The sequence below is a fragment of the Camelus ferus genome, chromosome 13 (assembly GCF_009834535.1).
Source record: "Camelus ferus isolate YT-003-E chromosome 13, BCGSAC_Cfer_1.0, whole genome shotgun sequence".
In the NCBI taxonomy this organism is placed as follows: Eukaryota; Metazoa; Chordata; class Mammalia; order Artiodactyla; family Camelidae; genus Camelus; species Camelus ferus.
In genome coordinates, this window is record NC_045708.1 from 62,747,767 (window position 1) to 62,774,567 (window position 26,801).

Consider the following 26,801-nt stretch of genomic DNA (forward strand, 5'->3'; position numbering starts at 1 on the left):
TTTTTTCTAATAACCCAAACTCCCACATAATATATAATACATGGTAAGTGTTTTCTAAGTTGCTTTTGAAAGTAGAAACAATTTAATAACTAACTGTGTAGGCAAGGATGTGTTTTTTAAAAGTACTTCTCAAAGCTCATTGCAAACCTCTGTCTTGATTATTTTACTCACATATACTACCAGCAACCAGAGGCTATCCCAGATTGGCCAAGGTGTTCATTTATTCCACAAATATTAGTTGACTACCATTGTGTGACAGGCGTGCAGATACAAAGATGAATATAACTCAGTTTCTGCCCTCAAGAAAATCACAGGACCAGTGGGCTAAAGGCCATGTCCCTGCAATGATAAAAATGATATGGTGTGTGTAATAATAGAGAGCACCTCAGGGATGTCACAGGACCTCCAATGAAGGGTACCAAGTGCAGGAGAGATTCAGAGGTGGCCTCCCGGAAAAGGTTGTCCAGGTAAAGAGGGAAAGGGAAGAGCGTAGGAAGCGATTCCCGTCGGAGGGGAATGTATTAAGGATCCACAAGACCACCTCCAGGTTTTATACTCAGCATATACTCACAGCTATGATTTATTAAAACAAAAGGATATGAAGTAAAATTGCCGAAGAGAAAGCATGCGTGGGAAGAAGGCCACGGGAAACCACAGACAAGCCTCTGAGAGTCCTCCCGCCACGCTCAGTTCTCCCAGCAATGAGTCGTGACAACACACGTGAATTGTTGCCAACCAGCAACTGGAAACTTGCTAGAGACTCACCGCCCGTGGTTTTTCCTGGGGGTGGTCATGTAGGCATCCTTTGCCTGATATACACAAACATCCCAGCCTCCCAGAAGGAAAACAAGTGCTCAGCATAAACCATATTATTTGCATAAACAGTTTAGTCATTCTTATTAGTTCTAGAAATGACTGGAACCCTCCCAAAATCCAAGTTTCCAGGCACCAGCCAAGGGACAACTTTGTGAGCAGTCCTTTCCAAAGAGAGCCGTTAGTCCTACTATGGCAACTAGTTTTTGCACAAGGAATTGACATGAATAACTTCAGATAAAGACAAAAATAGCTGGAGGTTTTTAAGAGCAAAAGGAGGATCAATTAAATATTAGGCGAGGGTAAAAAAATGTCCTGGAGGTGGACACACACAGAGACAATAGCTCCTTGTTGCTGGACAGCATAAATCAGGCAAGAGTTGGCTGAGGTTAGATCATGGAAAGCTTTAAATTTTAAGACATTTCAGCTTTATGCATGGGTAGTGGTGAAGTAGGAGAGAGACAAGGCCAGCAGCTATCTGGAAAATCTAATATTTTTAATCAATGAAGATCTTGAAACAGATCCTCCCCCTGATCTACCAAGGCATATAGTGTGTGGTAAGGAGCATGGACTTCAGCTCCAGACACCCACATTCTAATCCCAGATCTGCCACCTACTAGCTGTGTGACCTTGAACAATTTAACAGCCTGTACCTCAACTTCCTCACATCTGAAAAATGAATAATAGCCACTCAAAGGCATTTATGTGAGAATTAAATGAGCTACCTCTATCTCATTAAATCAGAGGCATTATCAACAGGAAGATACATGAGGGAAAAAGTTCTGCCAATTAAACTGTGACTCAGTGTTTTCTCATCACTTAAAATTTTCATTGTAGCTAGGATTTAGACATGGTTTTTCCTCCAATATTACTATTATGCAAACATAAAAAGGAAAACACAATGCAATAAATTGCTTGTTCTTTGCAAGAAAACATTAAATTATGAGCAGTCCTCCTATATTTGTTTCACAAATGTTACATTTTACTGTTTTGCTTTTTCTGAACATATACTCTTTTTTGTTTTCAGTGCGGAATCATAATGTGATCATCTTTTGCAATATTTTAACACTGAAACTCAACATAGGTACCCAACATGCATATGACTCAACTGAAATGATGACAATATGAACAGCTATTATAGCCAAGTTTGTGCATACACAGTCAATGATGACTATGCCATGACTTCTGCCTGGCTGATAGCAATTATAAGATGCCATAACTTATAAGATATCTTTCATTTTCAGAGATGTTAAGGTGTACAGGGGTGTGCATCTTAAATTAAATACAAAGGTAGAAGAAGTGGATTATTGTGAACCAGATGAAGCCTTATCTTCAGGGTCTCTCAGCTGTATGGTCCTTTCCAAAATCCTGTGAGGGGCCCTAGCAATGTATTCACATAGTCACATAGTTCTGAAAATTTTGCTTTTATTAAATTATAAAAATAGCTTAAAAATCAATGATCTAAGTTTCTACTTTAAGATGCTAGACAAAGAATAACAAATTAAACTCAAAGTAAATAGAAAAAAACAATACAATAAATATGAGAGGAAATCAGTGAACTAGAAAATGGAAAAATCATAGAGAAAAATCAACAAAGTCAAAAGTTGTTTCCTTGAAAAGATTTATAAAATTGATAAATCCCTAGTAAGACCCATACAGAAAAAAGAGACTGCAAATCATTAATATCAAGAATGAAAAACAATGTCACTCAACAAATACTTTAAAATAAGAGGCTAACATAAATAGCTTTATGCCAATAAATTTGACAACTTAGATGAAATGGAAAAATTCCTTGAAAAAAAAAAAAGCTCATAAAACTGACACAGGAATAAATTAAAAATAGCTCCATATCGTGCACAGACTTTAGCAACTATCTAACAGTTCTCCTCAACTCTGAGTTTAATTTCCTCCCTTTGAGAGTGGGCGGGACTTGTGACTTGCTTCTAATAATAATATAAGGCAAAGCTGATGGGCTGTCATTTCCAGGGTTATGTTACACAAGACTGTAACTCCCAACTTGCTAGCAGATTCTCTCCGTAGATGCTCTCCCTTGCTGGCTGTAATGTAGCTTCCAGGTAGAGGGGCTCACACGAGAGAGAAGAAAGAGAGAGACACCAACAGCCAGCAAGGAAATGAGGCCTGTATTCCCTGAAGAAAAATCCCATCAGTAACCAAGTAAGCTCGGAAGCAGCTCTTTCCCCAGCGAGTCAAAGATGAGCCCTCTATCTAGACCAGCCTGTTCCATTGTCTCCGTTGTGAGAGATTCTGAAGCACAGAACTCAGCTAAGTCATGTCCGGTTTCCTGACTCACAGAAAACGTGAGATAATAAATATGTCATGTTTTAAGCCACTAAGTTTGTGGTAATTACCTACACAGATAAGTAAACCCATTTTTTTCAATTGAATGTGCAATAAATAATATTCTCACAAACAAAACTTCAATGGTGAATTCTATCAAATAACTAAGAAAGAAATAGCTCTAACTTTATAAAAATGTATTTCAGCATACAGAGGAGGAGGAAATACTTTCCAAATGATTTTATGAGGCCAGCATAATCTTGAAATCAAGATCTGACAGAGATATTACAAGAGAAGAAAATTATAGACCAATATCATTCCTGAAGATGGATATAAAAATTCTCAACAAAATATTAGCAAATCAAATCCAGAAATATATAGAATAGAAAATACATCACAACTAAGTGGGTTTATCCTGGGAATGGAAAGTGGGGTCAACATTTGAGAAATCAATCAATGTAATTCACCACGCTAACAGAATAAATGGAGGGAAAAAAATTGTCTCAATAGAAGCAGGAAAAAAAAAACCTGACAATACTATGATAAAAACTCTCAGCAAGCTAAGAATAAAAGGGAATTTCTTCATCCTGATAAAGGCATCTAATAAAAACCTTTCGCTAACATTGTATTTAATGGTTATAGGTTAAGATTGAAGGCAAGACAAATATGACTGCCCTCGCTACTTCTTTTTAACATAATATTGGACATGCAATGAGTGCAATAAAGGAAGATAAATACGTAAGATGCATACATATTGAAGAAACAGTAAAACTGGAATTATTCACAGATAATATAACTGTACATGAAGAACCCTATGGGATCTACAAAAAATGACAAAATGACAATAGTTCATAAGTGAATTTAGTAAGGTTACAGAATACAAGGCCAATATTTAAAATCAATTTTATTTCAGGGAGGGGGTATATCTCAGTGGTAGAGTGTGTGCTTAACATGCAGGAGGTCCTGGGTTCAATCTCCAGCACCTCCATTAAAAAAAATCAATTTTATTTCTATATATAAGCAAGGAATAATCGGAGCATAAGATTTTAAAATTATAATTTCAGTAGTACCAAAAAAACCACAAATACCCAGGAAAAATTTTAACAAAAATGTGCAATAGTTGTATACCAAATACAGCAAAACACAGCTGAGAAGTTAATGCAAACATAAATAGATCAAGAAATATATCACATTCATGGATTGGAGAATTCAATAATGTCTCCATGCTCATTCTTCCCAAATTTATCTAGATATTCAATGCAATCCTTATAAAAATCCCAGCAGGCTTTTTTGAAGCAATTGACAAGTAAATTCTAAACCTTATATGGAATACAACAGATCTTCTATATCTTGAAAAAAAAAAAGAGTAAGTTGGAGGACTTAGATTACCTGACTTCAAGGTAATTATAAACCACAATAATGAAGACAGTGTGGTACTCACATAGGATATCAAATCAATGAAAAAGTGAGTCAAGAAACAGACCCTCGTATATAAGGTCAAATGGTTTTTTTTTACCATGATACCAAGTTAAGGGGAAAAGACATCTTTTTAACAAATGGTGCTGGAACAACTAGATATCTGTATGAAAAATAATAACCAGCCCGTACCCCTATCCCTCTCCGTTCACAAAAATTAATTCAAAACGGATCATAGACCTAAAGAAAAAACTCCAGAAACACGAAGCTTCTGTAAGAAAACATAGGCACCAAAGAATGTCTTTGCAACCTTGTGTTAAGCAAAGATTTCTTGGACAGGACACAAAAAGCAATGACAGCAAAATAAAAAATTGGTAAGTTGAGACTTCATGAAAATGAATCATTCTGCTTATTGAAAGACACCATTAAAAGATGAAGAGGCCAACCACAAACTGGGAAAAAAATATTTGGAACACATATAATTGAAAAAGGTGCATAAATATATAAAGAACTCCTACAAATAAAGAATAAAGGGACAAACAACTAAATTTTAAAAGTCTGGGACGCTTTACCAAAAAAAGGTCAACAAATGGCCAATAAGCATCCATCAGTACTCAATATCAAGAAAATGCTGACTAAATCAACAAGATGATACCACTCCGTACCCATTATAATGGATAAAATTTCAAAGATGGAGAATGCCAAATGTTGGTGAGGATGTGGAGCAACTAAAACTCTCATCCTGGTGGGAATATGAAATGGTACAACCACTTTGAAGAATTTTATGGCAGTTTCTCATAAAGTATACATTCATCCTATAAACTGGAATTCCATCCTGGGTGATCATCAAAAGGAAATGAAAGTTATCCCCCAAAACACTTGTACTAGACAGACTGTCAATAGGCCAAAACTTGGAAATAATGGAGATGTCCATCCACAAAACAATGGTTGAACAAACCGTACTATATTCATGAAGTGGCCCACAGCTCACTAATAAAATGATGAAGTGCAAATTCAAGCAGCAACATACATGAATTTCAAAAACATTAAGATGAGAAAGAGAATCCTAATGCAAAAATGCACTGCATGCTTCCATTCATATGAATTCTAATAACTGGCAAACCAGTCTATGGAGATAGAAGTTGGAAATGGTTGAATTCAGGCATGAGTTAGGTGTTGACTTAAGAGGTGTGGGAAAACTTTCAGGTGATGAAAATATTCATTTTTTATTGTTTGTTTGCTTTCGTGGGGGTGGTGCTTATCATGTTGCAGAGAATTGTCAAAATTCATCCGTGAATAACTCAGACAGGTACATTTCTTTGTATGTTAATTACATGCCAGCTCAAATTTTAAACTCCAATTCAATAAACATAAATGGAAAACCTACTATTTAAAGGTACTCTGTTATCCTGTGAAAATGCCACATTTTTGAAATTGAGAGAAGGGTATGTAGATAGATACACATCTTTAGCCAGGTAACCCTATTTCTGCCAGCATTGGTTACTTACAGAAGTTTGAACAAGTCTGTATGTTCACAACCAATGCACAATTAGGAAGTATCTTTGATCTTAAAACTCAAAAGAAAAAAACAACTAGATTTATTCCTACAAAATAAATGTAAACATTTGTCAAGAAATACGTTTCCTTGAAATGAAAAAACCACTGCATTCAAGCAGGTAGAAAATATCAGAAAAGGTCAACAGGAGAGGGAGGACAAGGTTGATCACACACAGGCCCTTTGGTTAGGGCACCCTATGACCTCTCCCAGTCTTGAAGTGACAGGCTTTATCATTGTTGTCACTCCTTGCTCCCAGCAAGTTTTCCATCTCAAAGACCTTGGCTTTACCCAATTAGCACTCACTTTGCAAGTAAAATAATGGGAGAAGCTATTCAACATACTTTCAAAACACTGCAGTAGGTAATTTGACTTTAACAGATTGAGTTATGGAAATGGGGGGCGGTCTCTTTATGGAAGGATCTGTGCTTAAGTTATCCTGATCGGGTTTTAGGTACACTTCTGAGATTTTTTTTTTTTTTTTTTTTTTGCTGCTGCTGCTGCTTGCTAACTTAAATATTTTGTGTTACAATAGAATCAGTTAATGAAATATTCCCTGAGATCAAGCCTAGAATGACCATTATCAGACTACCTTTGCATTTGTTTAAACATGTTTGCCACTATTTATTCATTCTTCTAGAGGCTTTCTGTGGTTGAGGAAATGCTGTGCACCGTTTTACAGCCCACCTGGGAAACCGTGGGGACATTTAGCACACAATCCATAGGTACTCAATAAAATGTACTGAGTGAAAGAATGAATAGATGGTGTGTGCTTAAAAAGAGCCAACACTATTTCATAATGTCCTGACCCAAATCCAGAAGTGAACATGTTCAAAACAGTGTTGTAATCTGGCTTTGGGGTCAGTCTCCAAAGTCTTGAGTCTTGAATTCTAACATTATAAGATTCTGAGATTCTGAGATTATAGGAAAATGTCTTAGTTTTTCTAAGTCTCAATTTTATCCTTTGTAAAATGGAGATTAAAAACAATCCACACCTATTACAATTACAATAAAGACAGTTTGCACAAAGCATTTTGTAGCTGGCTTGCAAAAACCTCTCAATTAGTATTTGTCCCTGTTATCTTTAAGGTGTTTTTCCATCACCGCTTTTTTGTACTACTATTGATAAAGTATAGTTGCTCAGAGCACAAATCCTGGAGCTAGATGTCTGGTCTGTAGTTTTCACATTTATAAGATCACCAGTAATGATGTCTCCTACACAGGTAGAGATCGACTATGTGTTATGTACTACATAGGGTTGTAATGAGGATCAAGTAAGTTAACAGGTGACATGCCTAGAATAGTAAAAACATCAGTAGGGTTAGTTGTTCATTTTGTTGGTGGCATTATTAAGTGATGTATCCAGTTGGGTCAATGTTCTATGAGTTTGAACCCCAGCTCTGCCCATTATTTACTATGTATCCTTGAGCAAGGTAATTAACCTTCCTCTCCCTCAATTTCCTCATGTGCAAAAGAGAAAATAAAAGTAGTGCCCATCACACAAAATCACACAGATCAAACGAGAGAATACACGTAGAGAATTAGGGGCCTGCAGAAAATAAGCAAATAATGCATGTTAGTTATTATTGTCATTGGCCAGTAGTCATCATCACAATCTCTGCCAAAAGAATTTGCATTTATAGTCTGAAAAAATAAACAGATAAAAGCCCCATCTAGAATGAACACATAGGCAAGACTCTCAAATAGCACTCCTTTAGTTCACAAACCTAATAGTCCCCTATTTCAAGCTCCTAATTCTCTGAGCTGTTCTTTCATTACTCCTGTCTGTCTAGATGGTTCAAAACCTCACACCATCAAAGGCAACCCTTCCTCATTAGCTTTGGGGGACATTTTCTCACTAATTCAGTTATTCCTTCAAAACGAAAAGAATAATAACTGCAAATCCTGCTCCATCAAGATCAGGATATATGAATTCTGTTCCTGAAATTGCCTCTAAGTTGAATCTCCGTGGCTAATTTATCTGTTCTCTGAGTTGTGCACATTATTCCTCACAAAGCACATCCAAAAACTAAGCTGCAAACTTTTATGCACCCAATGCCATAGGTGAAAAATAAACCCATTCAGGGCACCAAACAAATATTCTATGTTGGTTGTAACCATCATCATTAAAATTCCAAGAAACTGCAGCAGAGATAAAGCATAGATAGCCTCAGCATTACTGGCCAAAGCTGGCCACTGTAAGTCCATGTGCCCTTAACTCTCTATCCAAAGGGCAAGCAGTATTCAGTAGTCCCCAGAAAAAATAAATAAATAAAATAACCCAAAGCTGAGCTGGAAGAGACATTAGAGATCATTTGGTTCGAACCCTCATTTTCTAAGAATAAAAAATGAGACTAACAATTGTTAAATAACTTGACCAGGGTCATAAATTTATTTTGGGTAGATTTAGCAGTCAAATAATAGTAATAGTAATAAGAAGAGTATCTTACATCCAGAAAGCCCTTTACAGTTTAGAGAGCAATTTCAGACATATTATCTTATTTGATCTTCATGGAAGACGTAAACGGAGAATAAGTATTATTTTCTACATTTTACAGGTAAGGAAATAGGTTTAGAGATTTGAAATGATTTAGCTAAAGTAACCCATCTTGTCTGTAACAGAGCGGATATCAAAAACCAGTTCCCTCTGAATTTCCAGTCCCCTGCTTTTCCTTAGACTACAATAGCAAGTCATCCAATGGGAGAAAAGCTGTGTGCTGCGGTCTGAATGCGTGCCCCCCTAAATTTGTCTGTTGAAATCCTAACCCCCAAAGGCGATGGTATTAGGTGGTGGAGCCTTTAGCAGGTGGTTTGGTCATGAGGTTGGAGCCCTCATGAATGGGATGGGTGCCTGATAAAAAAAAAGAGGCACCAGAGGGCTCCCTGTCCGCTTCCACCACGTGAGGACACAGCGAGAAGAACCAGGAAGAGGAGCCGAGGATCCTCACCAGAACACGAACACACTGACACCTTCATCTTAGACCTCCCGGAACTGGGAGAAATATATTTCCGCCATTTGTAAACTACCTGTAGCATTTTGCCATAGCAGCCTCTATGAACTAAGACATGATGGTTCAAGTATGTGCTTTACTATTTGTCTTGTGGTAGGAAAAATGTAGAATATTTCTTATGTATTTTCCTAGTATTGTAGAGACAGGAGGATCTTTGAGCCTTTATCTATTTGATCCTCCTGTATCAAAGCAGGATTTCACATAGGTCACATCTGGCCGACCAGGCATCTATTTGAAGACAAAGTGTTTTTCAAAATCTTCAAGGTGGTTTCAGCCAACCTCACACACACTATATTTTTTTGCAATATAATTTAAACAAACTGGCAAGTCTTTGATGCTTCACCTAGTGTTTCTAGGGATTAATATGCAACTAATATTTCTTTTGTATTCTGATTCAGAATAATTCAGCTATACTAAAAGCGATGGATATGTTTAGGTATCAATACATATTTTATTTCAAAGTAGCAAAAATAATCAGTGTTTTAAATAGCTATAAAGGGCTCTGATTAACTTAACCTCTCAGTGAAACTCATCTCCTAGGCTACAGTGATTGATTTAAAGATGAGCATGTGACCCAGTCTGAGCCAATGAGAGATGGTTTCCAGTCTTTAATCACCAGAAGGGGAAGTGTGACGCTCAGACCAGTTGCCTACTCCTGCATCAGAGATCAGTAGTCAGTCTCAGGGTCTAAGGGCAGGATAAAGACCAAATTCTAGGCCGTTTTACTGTCTTCCTACCCTGTCCTAAATAGGTCTTTTGCTCCTTTCCTGAGAAACCAGTAAACCAAGAAACACTCATCAAGCTAGTCCTGGCAAGAAACTGGTGCTTTCTATTACCTGCGGCTCAAATGTCCCTTTGTTTCCAGGCTTCTATTAGTCAGAGTCCCCTGACCCAGATTCTGGAAAACCCAGGCTTTCCTTTGTCCTCAGCTATCTGCTGCCAGCACTGTGTACTTCTCCTATTGGGAACCAAATTTCCTCTGCTCTAGGGTTTATTTAGCCAAAAAAAGTGGAGTTGGCCCCATATTGCAACCGTGAGCACACAAATAATACGGAATTTGTGTCGCATGTCCTTATGTCTCTCCAAAACCAAGAACACGGTGTTCCATGAGTATATGGACACCAACTCAGAGCAGGAGGCCATCAAGCTTTCTATTTACCCTCCAGGGATGCAAGATCTTTCCTAAAGAATGGATAGTTCTACTTCTGCCAGGAAAACCACAGATAGCAATGTGAACATTACATGTCTGAGAACATTACCAGCTCCCAATGATCCAGTAGCTTCAAAGGGATATAGTCTTTACAAAATGAAACACCAAGGACACTTACCACCTCATCTCCATCTGGTGATGAGTAAGGGGTAGCCATTCAAGTTTACAACCATCCAGTTCTCACCAAACAACATCTCAGATGGTCACTCAAACCAAGAAGACATGGCCTATCTGATGATATGTGGACATGCTGTATCTAGCTGATATCCCATGAGTCAGGGACCTTATCAACTACTGATGCCACCACGTCTAGGTCAACTCTAAGATATGTGCATTTGAAAATGCTGAGATGGAGTTCTGGAATATAATCTGGTCATCAGAAGTTCTTGGGGAGGCAGTTCTGCCCAAGTTGTCATTTGCTCTGAAGTTCAGTGGCTTCGGGGAAACCCAAACCACCACGTCACCCCAGGGTTCATGGGTCTCTGTCTTCCGGCCACTTACTCTCCACTGATGGGGCCCAGAGGCCACTCCTGCACCTTAGGGGAGGGAGATCTTACTTTTCTTTATTCCAAATGTCATGTACCCTCCAATATGCTTAAGTGGGCCTGGAGAAGCTCCATACCAGGAACCTCTGTTTCCAATCAGATTGGTGTTCTTCTGGATTTCTGAGTCCTGAAAAGATCATAGTGCCTCTTAGCTCATCCCACTGCAGGTGATTAGACTGTAGCAGGTGAGACTGTCCTGGATCCCAGGAAGGGGAAAGAGAAGGGGACAGAGGAATTGTCCAATTTTGAGCAGATTTCCTTTTCCGTTTCCCAAGTATCGAGTACCCTCAAAGTAGTGGTAAAGAGCCATATTTTGGAAGTCAGAATATGAGGAAGACTTTATTTCCACCAATCCACCACTGCCACCTTGTTTAATGAAGACACTTTTCTGTTTCCTTAGACTGTTGTGCTACAGAACATACAAGTGCAGCTCTGAGGAGGTCTTCAAGCTCATAAGGGAACTGTTACAAATTTTCCAGGTTTTTATTACCCATGTACTGCTCACGCTCCTCAGACTAACAATTAATTATTATAAATTGGATCCTTGAAGGGTAACTCCACTGCCCAGCTCCTGCAGATGGCAGACCTGGCCACATCCTTGGTGCGTAGAACTCACTGCTCTTCTCAAACCATAACACTCCCTTCAACAGCAGCTATAGCTTACGATCCTATGAGCTCCTTTCTTTCCTCTTATTTCACATACAGTAGGAAATAACGCATCCTCAGAATGACCTTTAGGAAATCCTTGGACAAGCTGAGGAATGAGGTCATCATTTAACAGAAGTTTCTGGATTGGACATTTCATGAAAGACTGGCTTTGTTCTAAATCCATGCACAGCACTAAGCCCCAGAAAGGAGGTAGGGAGAGAACTATGTGACTTTTCATCAATGCATTTGGTCTTCTAAATGCAGCTTCTTTTTTTCTGAACCTCCTTCTTACATTCTGCTTAACATATTCCACTTAGAACAGAGTACCAAGAAAGGAAGTACCAGTGTCTTAATCTGTCCAGGCTGTTATAACAAAGCACTGTAGACTTAGTGGCTTATAAACAATAGAAATTATTTCTCATATTCTTGGAGGCTAGATGTCTGAGACTAGGATGCTAGCCTGATCAAATTCTGGTGAGGTCCTTCTTCTGGGTTGCAGACCATCAACGTCTCACTGTATCCTCCCACAGCAGAGAGCAGAGAGGGGGAACAAGCCCTCTCATGACTGTTATAAGGCCAATAATACCAGTCTCGAGGTCTCCACCCTCATGACCTCATCTAATCTTAATTGCCTCCCAAAGACCCCACCTCCTAATACTGTCACATTGGGGGATAGGGTTCCAACATACAGATTTTAAGAGGACATAAACATTAAGCACATAACAATGAGAGTCACAGAGATGTCATGACCAGCCTTAATACTTGTTCCTCTGGAAAGACAGTAGCCAGAGAGTTAGACCCAGAAGCTTGACTCCTACTTTGACAGCATTTCTTACCAGACTTGAGTAAATCAAGGTTACCCCAGACCGTTTATACCTGTGTACCAGCTCAGCACCCTCAACTACACTCCTCTGCCTACTATTTGCCCTAAATATGTCTTAGGTCTGTAATATATGGAAGACAGTCACAGCTGTTATCCAATGTGCTTTCTAACATTGAAAATGTAGTCCCCACAGGCATAGAAAGCGAACTTACGGTCACCAAATGGAAGCGGGGAGAGGCACAGTTGAGGAGTATGAGATTAACAGATGTAAACTATCACACACAAAGTAGGTAAGCAACAAGGATTTACTGTTCCGCACAAGGAATTATACGCAATATCTTGTAATAACCTATAATGGACTCTAATCTGCTGTGCACCTGAAACTAACATAACTAACTGTAAATCAACTATACTTCAATTTAAAAAAAAAGAAAAATGTAGTCCCAATCTCATTTTTAAGTGTATGTATTCAGGTTGTGTATTTTATAACTCATGATGTCCAGTTTAAAAAGCAGCTTTCTCTCGATAAGCAATATTTTCTTAATTTGGGGCTTCAGTCAGGCTACCTGTCAGTCATCCATAAGATCCACAGCTATTATCTGGTACCAAGCAGGAGGATGCTCAGAAGAGCAGAATGGATACCAGACGTGGATGCATTTACAATTTAAGGCACTGGCAATAGGCATATAAATAATTGTATTAATATGTGAACAACAAATTGGAGGGAATCATAAATTCTCTCTACCACTTAAAGCCCAGAGCAGCCTAGCATTAAGAGAAAAAAATAAAATTCTTGTCCTTCTTCCTGCAATTTTCTTGTAAATAACAAACTCACTGGTATTTTGGGAGGGCTCAGTTATTAGGATGAACTCTTACGAGGAGAAGTAGGCTATAATATTAAAATGTTAATTGATAGTTGCCATAATATTTCCAGCCAGAAATAATCTCTTTCTCATGTTCAAAAATAAAACTAAAATTAGTCCTATTATTTCAGTTAATCCAACTCAAAGAGTTACAGGACAGTAATGAATGGCATTTCGTAGGCCAAAAAAGAGGCAACATACTGTTTCTGATCTTAGAGGGACTTCAATTCTGATCAGGAAAATGGAGTCAAGATGCACAAATGCTAGAATATGGTCAATTTTTTAAAAGAGAGGATCACAACAACGTGAGATGAACAGAAAAAGTTTTAGGCTTTATGAAGATAGAAACTTCAGATCAGGACTTCAGAAATTAGATAAGATTTCCAAAAGGCACACTCTGGAAAAGGTTTAAATAAATCAGTGAGGAAATAAGTAAATCCATCACTTAGTTAAGTTGTGTATGTATGAACAACTGAACTAAGAAATTCCTGAACGAGAGAATAATAAATGGTTGCTGAAGATGTGAAACTTTTCTGCTGTTTCGTTCGGAAGGATGCTGCCCTCAACAAGAATACTTGATGTGACCCTCTGACAAGATACAGCTGGAACTCTGAAGCTGAGTACCAGTGGTTTAAATTAAGAAACAGCTTGTGACATTAAAATTAAGATTTTTTTGAATAAAGCAACAAGACATATCACAAACTTCACAGAGATATAGGGCTTTCCACATGGTTCAGCAAATAGAGGGAAAAATTCTATTTACTTATTAATATGATATGCATTCATTAGTTGCCAGCTGTCTACCCCACATTGCACTAATTAATTACTAAGAAGAAATAAAAGAAGGTAAGAAAAGAATCCCTGCCTGCCAGGTTGCCTAATATCTAAGAGGTGAAGTAAGACGGGTAGAAATAAAGTAGAAGAAAATTTCTGGACAAAATATGAGACATTGAGAAATGCAAACACTACCTACAGTTTTTCTCTCTCCCAGGGGGCTCAAAGCACATCATAATTACCTGGCAGGGAGTATCATTCTCATAAGCATTTTACAATGTGATTGGCAGGGATGCAAGGAATCTAGGCAATCTGCATAAAAATCATGTGAGTTGAGGGGAAGAACTAGAAATTAGTTTTCTATATGGTATATTGTGAGGAATATTGGTAGGTCTGGAGTCAGAAGGCCTCAAGGTTATTTTTCCGTCTACCTTTTAGGTACCAGATGATTCTAGGAAAGTTATTTAACATCTCTAAAATAAGGTTTCTTCATCTGGGGATGATATCCTGGGATATCTCCCTTACCTACTTATGTAAATTGAATGGCTAGAGGGAGGGAGGAGGCTTTTAAAGAGCTTTGTAATGCACAAACCATTTGCTAGGTATATGGTAGAATATCACTGTTATTCATTTATTCATTTATTGGGAGCCTAAACACAGTTTAGGTGAAAGGTGAAGGGTGTGTTCTGTAAAGGGACTGAAGATACAGAGGTATCTGTCATTTCTGTTGATAACGGTGCCAGTGAGCACAGTGCAAAATTCTGGCGGAGCAAGTGAGAAGAAGAGCTGGAAAGTAGACGCAAAACCTCAGGCGTCCAGGCGCAAATGCTAGGGAGCAGCAGAGATACTTGTGTGAGCATCTGGGTTACAGAGGATCGAGGCAGCCCCATTACATCTCTTTTAGCTACAAGAAAGCAGTGAAGTCTTTCCATTCCCCAAGATGGGTTCATAAATTAACTGAAAAAGACAGCAAGCCAGCTGGCCCAAAGGGGGCTCCCTGGTTGTCACAAAGAACCACCACAAGAGAAAGCAGCAAAGACCATGAAATCAGAGACATTATGGGAACATGGGGATCTGGCTGCTTGGAGAACCCCGGTGTGGAGCAATGGCCACGCCAGAAGACCTGCTCCAGCTTGGACAGACACCCACGAACCATCAGTGACATTCCAGATGACACTGTAAAACCACGTAAGTCCCTAGGAATGTTGATGCCATTGGGAGGTGAAAAGCAAAGAATGGCAAATCATGGCTGATTGGATTTAAGTGTGAAATGACTGAGGAAAGCATGCAATGACTAGGGTCTTCCAGAACTGACTAGAAAACTTTTCCACCGTCGGACAGTATAGAAAACCTGGCATAGAAACTCTGTTCTGTATGCAAAAATAAAGTGGTATCTTGGGGCGACCTGATATCGTAGACTGCATTATCATGTCCGCTACAAGACGTTTTTCTGTGGCTGATGGAGAGATACGGGAAAATGTTAAGCCGAAAGTTACATAATCAGATCTGTGTAAAGAAAGGTGTCTGGGAGATGTGAACAGAGAGGAAACGGATGGCGGGAGGATACTAGATGCAGGCTACGTCGGTGATCCGCAGCTTAATGTGCAGACAGATCACTTGCGGAGGGGCGGGGGTAGGGGGGGTGTTAAAAGGCAACTTCTGATTTGTCCTGGAGGCTGAGTCACTGAATCCTCCATTTCTAACAAATTCCCAAGTGGGGCTGATGCCCTCGTCCCTGGGCATGTTTTGAATAGCAAAGGTCTAGGTGACAGGTGACCTAAAACTGAACTAGGCAGCGACACTGGAAAAGCAGGAGAGAAGACACAGTGGGGGAAGCAGTCAGGACGCAAAATTGACAAGACCCGGCGACTGCTTACGGGAAGAGGAGACATTCCTGAAGACTGAGATTTTCACGTTTGGACAGTGGGGCGGATTATGGCGCCATTAACGTGAGCCCTTGGTAGAGAAAGGTCTGTGCAGAAACACAGCGAGACCCTTTACACATATGTATTTCTACCAAGTCATTGAGAAATACTCCGACTCTGTGAGGTTGCTTTTTGAGCTCTTCGGCCACTCACGCAGAGTTCTCTGTAGAACGCTGGCCCTGCTTACCTGCCCTTGAGCGTGACCTTGGGCGGCACAGTGGGCCTCCACACCACAGGAAGATGGTGGTTTGAGATTAGGATCCAGCTCTCTTTGTTTAGTGGGTTTTGGCTGCTTTGTTTTCATTGCACGTCATTAACGGTCTTCCCCTGAAGAAAACTGAAAATATGCCATTAGGGAGATGGACAGACATGGAACTCTCCAGACCTAAAAGCACTTTAGGGCAGTGTGCCTGTTATAAAGTGAGTTCTTCCCTAAGTAAGGAGGAAACCACGGCGAACAGGTGTTTTAAGATTCCCCAAGTAGCAGTCTGGAGGATTTTCTGGAGCCCAGCAACCATCTTCACTCCTTGTGTGAGTTGGGCTCTCAGTGTGAAAGACAAGAGTGATGAAGAGATCAGAAGCTCTGCTTCCGCCGATGCCCCAGAGTCATTATCACAGGTGAAGCCGCACGGCGAAGAGTGGTCCACGCGGTTGCCAATAGAATCGTCCCAGGAGATGAACTATTAGAAATAGCTGCGCACTTTTATTTTTCATTTCAGATTCTTATTCAAGTGAGACCAGACTAGACTCAAGCCCTTGTCTGTGCTTTGTGTGTGGATTTGCAGACGAGGGCGGGGGGAAGGGGGGAAGGGGGCGGGGGAGCCGGAGAGGCCCTGATGCTGCGCTTCTGTGAACTGGTTTGCTCAGCGCGTGGAGGTAGCGCTTAGAGCAGTTCACGGCTTCCCCGGGAAACCATTCTAAGTGGGCCACGTGCCCAATGGTTTCTATCCCAGTTAAGTAAATAAATGAAATATGCTAATTAGCACCCTATTAGCTCACAGCAGGGAGTAATCCATGGCATTTTGATTGGAAAGAATTCTGTCATCCAAAAGGCTGGTCTGTAACAGAATGCAAACTGGCCCAATTTCCTCCCTCCCTTCCTCGTGGCAGTCGTCCAAATGTCTGAGAAGCAGACCTCACAACTGTGTGCAATTCCGAGGGTGTCACTTCGCTCCGCGAAAGCACCTCCTGGCCTCTGCGGAATCTGGCACCGTGCCGTACCCCGAGCTCGGATTTATACAAGCCAGAAATGTGGTCCAGAGCTCGAAAACACCGAGCAGCCTTGAAAGGATGTTTAGGGGGCAGCTCTTACTTCTTTCACTGTAAGAATCTCCCTGCTTTGATTCTCTGGCCCTCCCAGACTCCAATCCAGTATGCATTTCTTTAATTCATGTATGCAGTCGTGTTGCTGCTGAGCAGCTGGGCTAAAAGACATCTTCTCATTAAAATGGTAGAACTTTGGGGGTTTAATTGGGGAAAGTCAGCTCTTTTAGGTCCACCTCTTTATATTTTTATAGTTCCAGCTGCAGGGAAACACCATCTAGCTCCTGGTTTCCTATTACTATTTAAATGCATAGATTTCCATCTTGCCTCTCCTGGAGTACTTCAGATACTTCGCAGAAGAAAGGATTCAGAAGCAGTGTGGACAGTGGAGAAAAAAGCCCAATATGAAAACAGCAAGCTTTCCAATTTGCTCTTTTAAAATATCTACTTTCCAAGAGCTCTGGGTGTGTAAAGGGATTAAACATTATGACACATCTGTCAGGTTGCCTCAGAATTTGTCAGAAATCCCCATCAGAGTGGGACTTAACGCAACGAAGCTTAGCTATACCATGGATACTTGGAACACATTTTCTATTCTTTATACCAAAAGTTATAGGAATCACCTGTTTATATGCTGATGACTTTAATAAAAGGGCTGGGGGGCAAGATTTTTAGTCATCTGACTGTTACAGAGGTAAATGTCCAGTAGGTTTCGTTTCTCAAGTTTGGTTGTCCCGTTCTATGTTAATCAACTAGAGCCAAGTAGGCATCCAATGCCTATGACAAGACCACGTAAAAACATGCTTCTCTACATGCTGTTATGTTTCTTTCCCAATAAAAGCTGATTATACTTTCTTAAAGTTGATAAATTCATGGAATGTATCATGATAAGATTCTAAGCACATTACTCATTTTTTTTCTTTACTAGTTATTCTTTTGCCTGTAAAGAGAATCTATTTATCCTGATTAGCTACAAATTTAAAACAAATACTGAATATGAGCTGTTGTATCAGCAGGGTTTTAGGATTCATCCTTCAATGAAATCTTCAAGAAAGCAAATCCAAGAAAAACTTCAGAGTAAAATTTGTATCTCACTCTATACCGGTACCAAACCCCACTGATGGCAGTACCTGAAGACACTGTTAGGCACCAAATGACACTGATGACTATTTAGAATGTTTTTTATTCTGTTTTGGAAAATAAAGCACATTACCTAAATGATTCAAATGGCAAGGAAAAAAACCATCCCTAATCTGTGAATTAGCATATGGGCTTCCGGAACCCAACATCTTCATTTTACATGTAAGTCAGAAAGAAAAAAAAAAAAAAAAGGAAAAGAAAAAGAAAAAGAAAGAAAGGAAGAAAATGGGACTTTGTCTTCAAATATAGAACAAGGAATGATTTTCTCCAATCAAGGGAACTTCAAAGAGGGAAGGTATTTATGAGGATGAATCAGTCAATTGGACCTCACAGGGGCTCAACTCAGGACTGATCCCAAGAACTGTCACAAAACTTTTTTAGCCAAGACTCCAGACTCTGCTAATGGAAAAATGTGTTCCTGAACCAGTGCTCTGTAAATCTAGGCACATTCTCTATGCAATACATGCTCTGTTGTTTTGGCAAATCTAGCTGTCTTGAGCTGGAAAGCAGTTCAGTGAAGAATTGAGAGAAAAAGGATATGGGTCAAAAGCAAGAATCTAAATGGTGGTAGCAGCTACTGACATTACTAGTCAAGTGTCACTGAGCATCTGCACCACTGCCTGTCCCCAGTCTTGTTGGCAAAGTGTAACTCTGCTTGGTAAAAGGCTTAATGTTTGTCTTACATTTATTAGATACAGGGTATCTGCCTTGAATATATAGGTTGATATAACCCTACCAAGTCTTGTGGATCAAGGAATGACGCCTAAATGCTTTTACATATTTTGGGTTACTGGGGAAATTTTTTCCATGAAATTTACATGTTTCAAATATCTGTCTTACTTTGAGCCTGGATTCTAAAGGGAAAACTCACAACCTGGCAGTGGAAACAAAAGACAGAAGTAAACTTTCTATTGACACTTTAAATTGAACATGGTTGCAAGGCCATTCAAGATGACAGTTACCCCTACAGCAGCCCCAATTAACAGATCACAAGCAAATATGGCCTGTACCTGGTAATTCTACCTGCTAATTACTTGCAAAGATTCAGATACTCAGCAACTGACCTGAATGATTTTTTTTGTGAGTTTGAGGACCATTTAGGGAGGGCTGGGGGATGTAAGCCACATGGTGAAGTTGACAGTCAGTCAGGAGCTGTTGAAATTCTATCGAAAATATTCTTGCAGCATAATGAAGCTTTCCAGGCAGTCAATCTCCCCAGACATTTGCCTTTGCCAACCGTTACAACAATAAGGAAAACTTTATTAGTGGTGTGGCAATTTTTTTTTTAGTGCTGACTATAAAAACACCCACTGAGCTGTTTGCAGGCTCTGCCAAGTAGCAAGTGCACAGTGAATTTCAGATAAGAGAAGACTTTGGATTCCAGCCCGAAAGTGATATTTAGGAGGCGGTGCATGGAATCAGGATGGAAGAGAGCAGATGGGTGTGTGTGTGTGTGTGTGTGTGTGTGTGTGTGTGTGTTAGGGAAGCAAGAAAAATGACAAGAAACAGATGAAGAAATGCTGAGACAAGCAAATGTTACTTCTCTTCCTTGTTTTTCTCCTGCTTCTTCTCAGTCATCCCAGCATCTAGTGACATCCTGGGGCCTCTCCCGTGATGACGGCAAACATGTGTGCTGGTACCGGCTCTGGCTGTGAAAGAATTGACCCCTGCGGAATTCCTGTTGATGGAGGAACAGCACTAGAGGGAGACAGAGCAGAGGGATCTGATGGTGAACGACTTGTCAAAGGTCAAACGTGTCAACACTCAAGGTAAGTTCATGCAATTGACATTGGCTGAGTGCCCATCATGTGCCAGATGCTGGAGCTACTGGCCCCCATATGTAATTCAAGCCCAGTCAAAGCTGCTATGGAATTCATCCACTAGAAAGAGAAAAAGGCACAGTTCTCTGCCTCCAGGTAGCTCAAGTTCTAGGATTAATTATTATCTTTACATTTTTACTTTGTACTTTGACTAAAGCTATTTAATTGTATTCTCACTACCTACCCCTTATAAGGTGAGAATTATTATCCCATAAATTTGTAATCGAGGAAAATGAGCTTTGACCCTACTCAAGTTCACACAGCTATTAAGCTCAGAAGTCTTGCTTCTCCGGGGTCTGGGACCACCATTCTTATTATCTGGATTTTGGTGCACTTGTGAGTTTCCATGCAGCTAAACTCAACTAAAATTTGTGTCTGAGATCTCCTAGGACCTGTCCACACTCAGACTTCATGCCAGCCAGCTACTGCAAAGATTCAAAAAGAGAAACCAAAAAAGACGAGACAGATCTGAAATCAACAACCCAATGTTACAACTTAAGGAACTAGAAAAAAGAACAAACTAAACCCAAAGCTAGCAGAGGGAAGAATATAATAAAGATTAGAGCAGAGATCAATGAAATAGAGAATTGAAAAAATAAACCAAAAGGGTATTAATGGTGATTATATAAGTTCCTGTTGCTTTGTAACTAAATTGCCTCCCAAACTTAGCAGCTTAAGGCTACAAGCATTTATTATCTCACAGTTTCCTACAAGTCAGGAATTCCGGGAGTGGCTTAGCTGGGTGGGTCTGGCTCAGGGTCTCTCCTGAGGTCACGGTCAAGCCGGCAGCTAGGGCTGCAGGCGCTGAAAGCTTGACCAAGGCTCAGAGATCTGCTTCCAAGGAGGCTCACTGACACGGCCAGCAGCAGGAGGCCTCCGTTTCTTGTTGTCTGTTGGCAGGAAGCAGCAATTCCTCACCACGTGGGCCTCTCCGTAGGGCTTCCTGAGTGTCCTTACAAAACGGCAGCTGTCTTCCTTCAGAGCAAGTGATGTAAGGACAAGGAGGCAGCCACATGCTCTCTGTGACCTGGGCTTGGAAGTCCCCTGTGTTTTTACTGCCACCACATTCAACTTGTTAGAATCAAGTTGCTAAATCCAGACCTCACTTAAACGGAGGGGAATTCGCTTCCCCCTTTCAAAAGGAGAATTATCAAAGAAATTATGGGTGTGTTGTAATATCATCACAGTAATTATATTATGATTACAGGAGGGTGAGCCATTTTTTTCTTTATTAATCAATTTTCTGTATATTATATTTGTTATAATTTAAAAAAAGCTTTTAAAAAAAACCTTGTATTTAAGTAGCTATAAACATTAGTTCAGTATTTCAGTGCACTCATCAAACTTTTTTTAAAAAGAGACCTCCAAAGGTCAAATTCAACTCTCTTAACTCCTTCTCTGGTCTTTATCACAACCTCTGAAAATAATAGCCACTAGGCAGACAGTTCATCCTCAAATGTCTGCCATACAAATGAGAGGAAGGACTATTTAGGGGGCTGGCCTAAAATACAAGAAGCTTCACACTGCTCCCCTGTGTTCTCATGTCTACCCGTCAGCCCAGACAGACCTCCACATCAGCCCAGCCGCCCTTAGAATTGCCTGACATTGCACAAAACCCTGTGCCTTTAGCTTTTCTCAGTTCTTACAAGAAATTGCCATATGAAACCTGTTAGTATAGATTTTGTAAATCTGTTTTCAAGGACACTGCATGGTTAGGTCTCTCAGAGCTTCCTATAGTAGATCATTGGGGAAATATCTGTTAGAATGCACTGACTGCCATGAAAAAATTGCTCACTTGAAGAATGAGCAGACTTAGCTATAAAGCTTGGCGTGTTTCCTCTCTTTGTCTTGGCTGCAAGGAAACTCACAGTAATGTACTGTCTCTTGCAATTAACATGGACCTTTTCTTTCACATGATCCTGATTTTACAACATTGTAACCTTATTTTGCATCAGCCCTTTATTCGGAGCCATGAAAAATATTTCTTTTTTTTTAGAAATCAGCAGGTAGGAACCACAGCTCCTGTTTTAGTGCTTACCACACGTTAAACACTAACCAGATCTATATACGTGCAGCGAGGTCTTCAGTGAAAGAGGAATTATTCTTTTCTTTTCTTTTTAAGTAACAGAAGGGCAATTTGGGAGTGGGTGACAGTTTTCATTTTCTCCAGATAGAGACCACTGGGACATTCTTTTAGAGGGTGGGAGGTTGGGATTATGATCAGAAAAACTTGCTATTACTAATACAAAGCAAGATCTATCCATAGATTTTTAGGAGAAGAAAAATAGTGACCTCACCATAAATTTTAATGATGACGCTATGAACTAAGATATTAAGTGTTTTTTAATTACTGCAATATAAACTAGATTGAGCTCTAACTATGTTAGATCTTTGTGGATGCAAAGAAATGTGTTTCCAAAATATAGATTTAGACTGGATTTTAGAAATCCCATGGTATTAACTTAAGTTGGAAAAAACCTACTTTTTGAGCCAGGCAGTCTCAACCTGTGTGACTGTCTTGTGGGTACAGTGACGTTCAGACCATACATCCCTCTGGGTAGGGTTAGAAGCATCCCCTGAAGGAGGTGGAAGGTCCCACTGTCACGGAGGAAGCAGCATGGCCTGCAACAGAGCGAGGAAAAAAAGGGTTGGTGGGGCTTTTGACATTAGGAAGGAGTTGATAAATATCACTGCAGATGGGAAGGAAAGACCAACATCCTTATAAACAAAATCTACAAGAAACTATGGCCAGAGGTGTGCTATAGTGGGCCCGTTCTCACACCCTTTAGAGTGCAATTTGGCAGGAATACATCCACTCTGCACTAAATGGGCTACATCTGTATCATCTCATGCAATGTTCGTAACAACCCTATTATTCTGAAGATTGGCAAACCAGAAACCCTGAAAGATTAAGACAAAAGCTGCCCAAGACTTAACAGACACACACTACTCTATATAAAACAGATAAACAACAAGGACCTACTATATACCATAGGGAACTATATTCAATTTCTTATCATAACATATAATGGAAAAGAACCTGAAAAGAAAATATGTATGTATGTATCTGTACAACTGAATTATTTTTCTGCTACACCTGAAACTAACATTGTAAATCAACTACATTTCAATAAAAATTAAAAAAAAAAAAAAAGCTGCCCAAGGTCTCACAGCTAAGAGATTATCATACAGCCAATGTTTGGACACCAGAGTCCTAGAGTAAGAACTCGAACTCGAGCTCTAAGTTAAGAACTCTAGAACTCATATGCTTAACTTCTCTGCAGTATCATTTTCTTATTCTCCGAATTCAGTTAAACTTTATTAAATCAGACTGTTAGCAGTTTTAAGCTGGGGGGCGGGGTAGAAAAGCCTTGTGAGAAACTGCCATTTACCTGCCTCCAACGTCCATTTTCCCCTCCACGTAACCATGTGCCCAACTAAAAAAACATTTCTCAGTTTCCATTGCAGACAGGCTTGGTCACATGATCAATTTTTGGTCAATAAGATTTATGCCGAAGTGTCCTTATGTGCACAGGGGCACATCCGTCTTCATCGCTTCCTCTTTCCCACTACTTCCAACTTGGATAAAATAGTCTGAGCTCGGAGGTTATCATGGACTATTAGATGACCTTGACCTTGACAGTGGGGATGACTCTTTTTTCTAATCCTTCCAAAATCTGCTGCTCCTAAAGCCGTGGCCCTGTCTGGGGAGGGCACTTTGCTGATTCACACGAAGGCACTCTGTGGGCTGGCTGTGGCTTCATTCCAACTAATTCAAGCCCAGAGAAGTGGATTACATGATGGCATGAGGTTACAGAAGAGATCTGGAACAGAAATCTTTCAGAGGAATAATAACCACCAGCGATCATGCGTAGAGCTTGTGCGTTCTCCCCGGTGTTCCCAGAAATAACTTGGGGAAAGGACCCAATGGAAAACTGGACTTCCCATCATCAGTAGGGTGGGGGCTTCGGGTAATTTATGGAAGGGACATGACTTCATTTTTTACTCATGGACGGTTATGCCTTCATTATCTCATTTAATTCTCAAAACAACTTTATAATTGTTATCGTCTAGATTTACAGAAAACAGACTCAGAGTTAAAAAAAAAATCTTCAAGGTCACATCTAATAAAAGGCAAAGCCAGGATTCTAACCTAGATCTGTCTGACTCCTAAATAGTGATCCTTAACTGCTATTGGCTATTTCAGCCTACTTATCACATGTATGAGTTAGTGAAGTCCTAAATTTACTTGCGATTGTGAAAACTTAAAAATACTTCTTCATGAGCACAGCTGATGTTAGAATCCCTTGGTTTAGACTAGAGAGGTTGCCTCACGTCTTTGATTATTTCTGTTTCTGAGATGAGGAGCGGTCCCCAGATGTGCGAAGCAGCCGGGATTCCCAGCCCGCAGGACCCCGCCCCCCTCTCCCCCGTCACCCCCAGCTTCAAGGAGTCAGACCCCGGGCCCTCCATGGGAAAGGGCAAGTCCTCTTTAATGAAATTTCTCCTCTGGAGAGACAGCTTCCTTCCCTCTGGTGCTCAACTAGAGTTCATCCTGGGATCACCCTACCCTAAGTTATTTTAAGGCAGTATTAATCTTTTATGACTCATTTCCTAGATTCCTGCTGGGAAAAGAAAAAAAAAAATCACAGCCCAGGCGTTCGGTTGCAGACCCCGCAAACAGCTGATGTGTAATTTGGAAAAGGATATTTCATTATGAGTGGGAGGCTATGCAAGAAATAAAGAATTATTTCTGTTGAAATAGTATCTTTCTCTGTTGTCCCCTTATTCCGGTGCCTCTGCCCCCCCTCCTCCAGCCACACACACACACACACACACACACACACACACACACACACACCCCTGGGCTCCTGCAGACTTCTGCACTAATATTTCCTCTATGATGGTAAAATTCACCCCAGAGAGACAAAGGTTTGTTATTGAGTTGACTCAAGATCATTTCAGGGATATGTCCTTGGAAAAGGTTTTGTTTTGTTTTGGTTTTTTTTGGTCTTTCTGGATCTTCCTCAGCCTCAGATATGCATGTATCTGTGTGTGTGTGTGTGTGTGTGTGTGTGTGTGTGTGTGTGACCATTTGAAATAATATACATTTCTTCCTCCAAATAAAAGCTGATGCTAAATTAAAGGAAAACTAATGAAATTGCCCCAGTACCTACGTGAGGTCGGGAATACAAGCTTTTGCATGTGGTTTAAGAGAAGTGGCCATGATTTAAGAGGAGGCCATGAACTCTTAACATCTCCCCCTGAGGCCCTGGTCTCAACTCACCCCAGGAGGCGCTCCCTCACATTTGACCCCGTGTACAGGCAGACCCGTCACGCCTTAGTCATTCCTGGAACTACTCTTCCCGAACCATTCTGGAGAGAGAAAAAAGGTTTTCTGTAAGGCAATTGACAAAAACTGTGCTTTTAAAAAAATGGAAAAAATAATCAAAGAAAATGGCTTAAAACAAATCCTGAAGACTCACTCCCTCCACCCAAGGGCTGAGACATGAGAGTGCCGAGGGCGTGTAGCTGACCGTGGTGAATGCCCTGAGGACGACCACACTGTAGGTTCAAAGGGATTTTGCACAGCACAGCTCTGCCACCATTTTAAATTTGCATGTTGGCAGATTTGTATGAATATCTACAGCCTAGTATAATTATAATTATATATCCTAAAGAAAAGTATTTCTTTATCTCCTGTTGGAAAAGAACTGCCTTTCTTTAAACCCAAAATGCTTAGACCCCCTTTTTCTAATGTTACCGATTGTTGAGTGATGGTTTTATGCTAATCACATTCCATATTATTTCATTTACATACATCAAGTAGTACATGCCTATGATATAGATACCATTATTCTTCCCATTTAAAAGATGAGGAAACTGAGGCACGGAGACTTTAAGTAACTTATCCAAGGCCATGTACGTTTGAAACAGACATTTCTCATTCTAGTGCTCAAGTTTCAGAATCCCCATCTTATGAGCCTGGTTGCTTGGCTGGATGTGTTTGGCAGGAGCCAGAGGAAGATATGAGGGTAGAGGGCGGGGATGTGTCAGGGAAAGGACTAAAAATGTAGGAGGACCTCATGTGACACAACATTTTGCCGACATCACTACATGAGAGTATAGTTTTCGTGTCGTGGTATCTTAGTATAGGAGCTTAAAAACTGCACGTTTTCTTTCACAACCTTATAATAAACTATTGCACATTCGTACATAGACCAAAGTGATAAAATTATAAGCTCATGAATGATCACAAACAACTTTGAGATTCCTACTGAGCAAGGCATCACATCGTTCCGTAAATTGAAGCTATTGCATTACTGTTGTCCTGTCCTTATTACAAAGACAGAGCCTCTAGATATGTTTACAGTCAAAGTGCTTTCACAGCCCTTTTCTCACCAAATCACAGAACAGCCTCGGGGCTATTCCTCAATTAACCTGTCTCTTCATTCAGTCACCATTTACTGAGCGCCTTCCCTGGGCCAGGAGCTGCTCTAGGATCTGGAGATCCCGCTGCGAAGGGGATACCACAGTGCAGAACACAACGCCCCTGCGTTCTAGAGATCCCACGTCTAGAGGGAGGGGCAGACTTTAGACACGTAACAAATGCGTGTTTGTATATTCAGAACATTAAAGCTGATTAAGGAACAGAGAGCGGAGGTTGCCAGTGCTAATCTAGGCAGGTAGTCAGGGA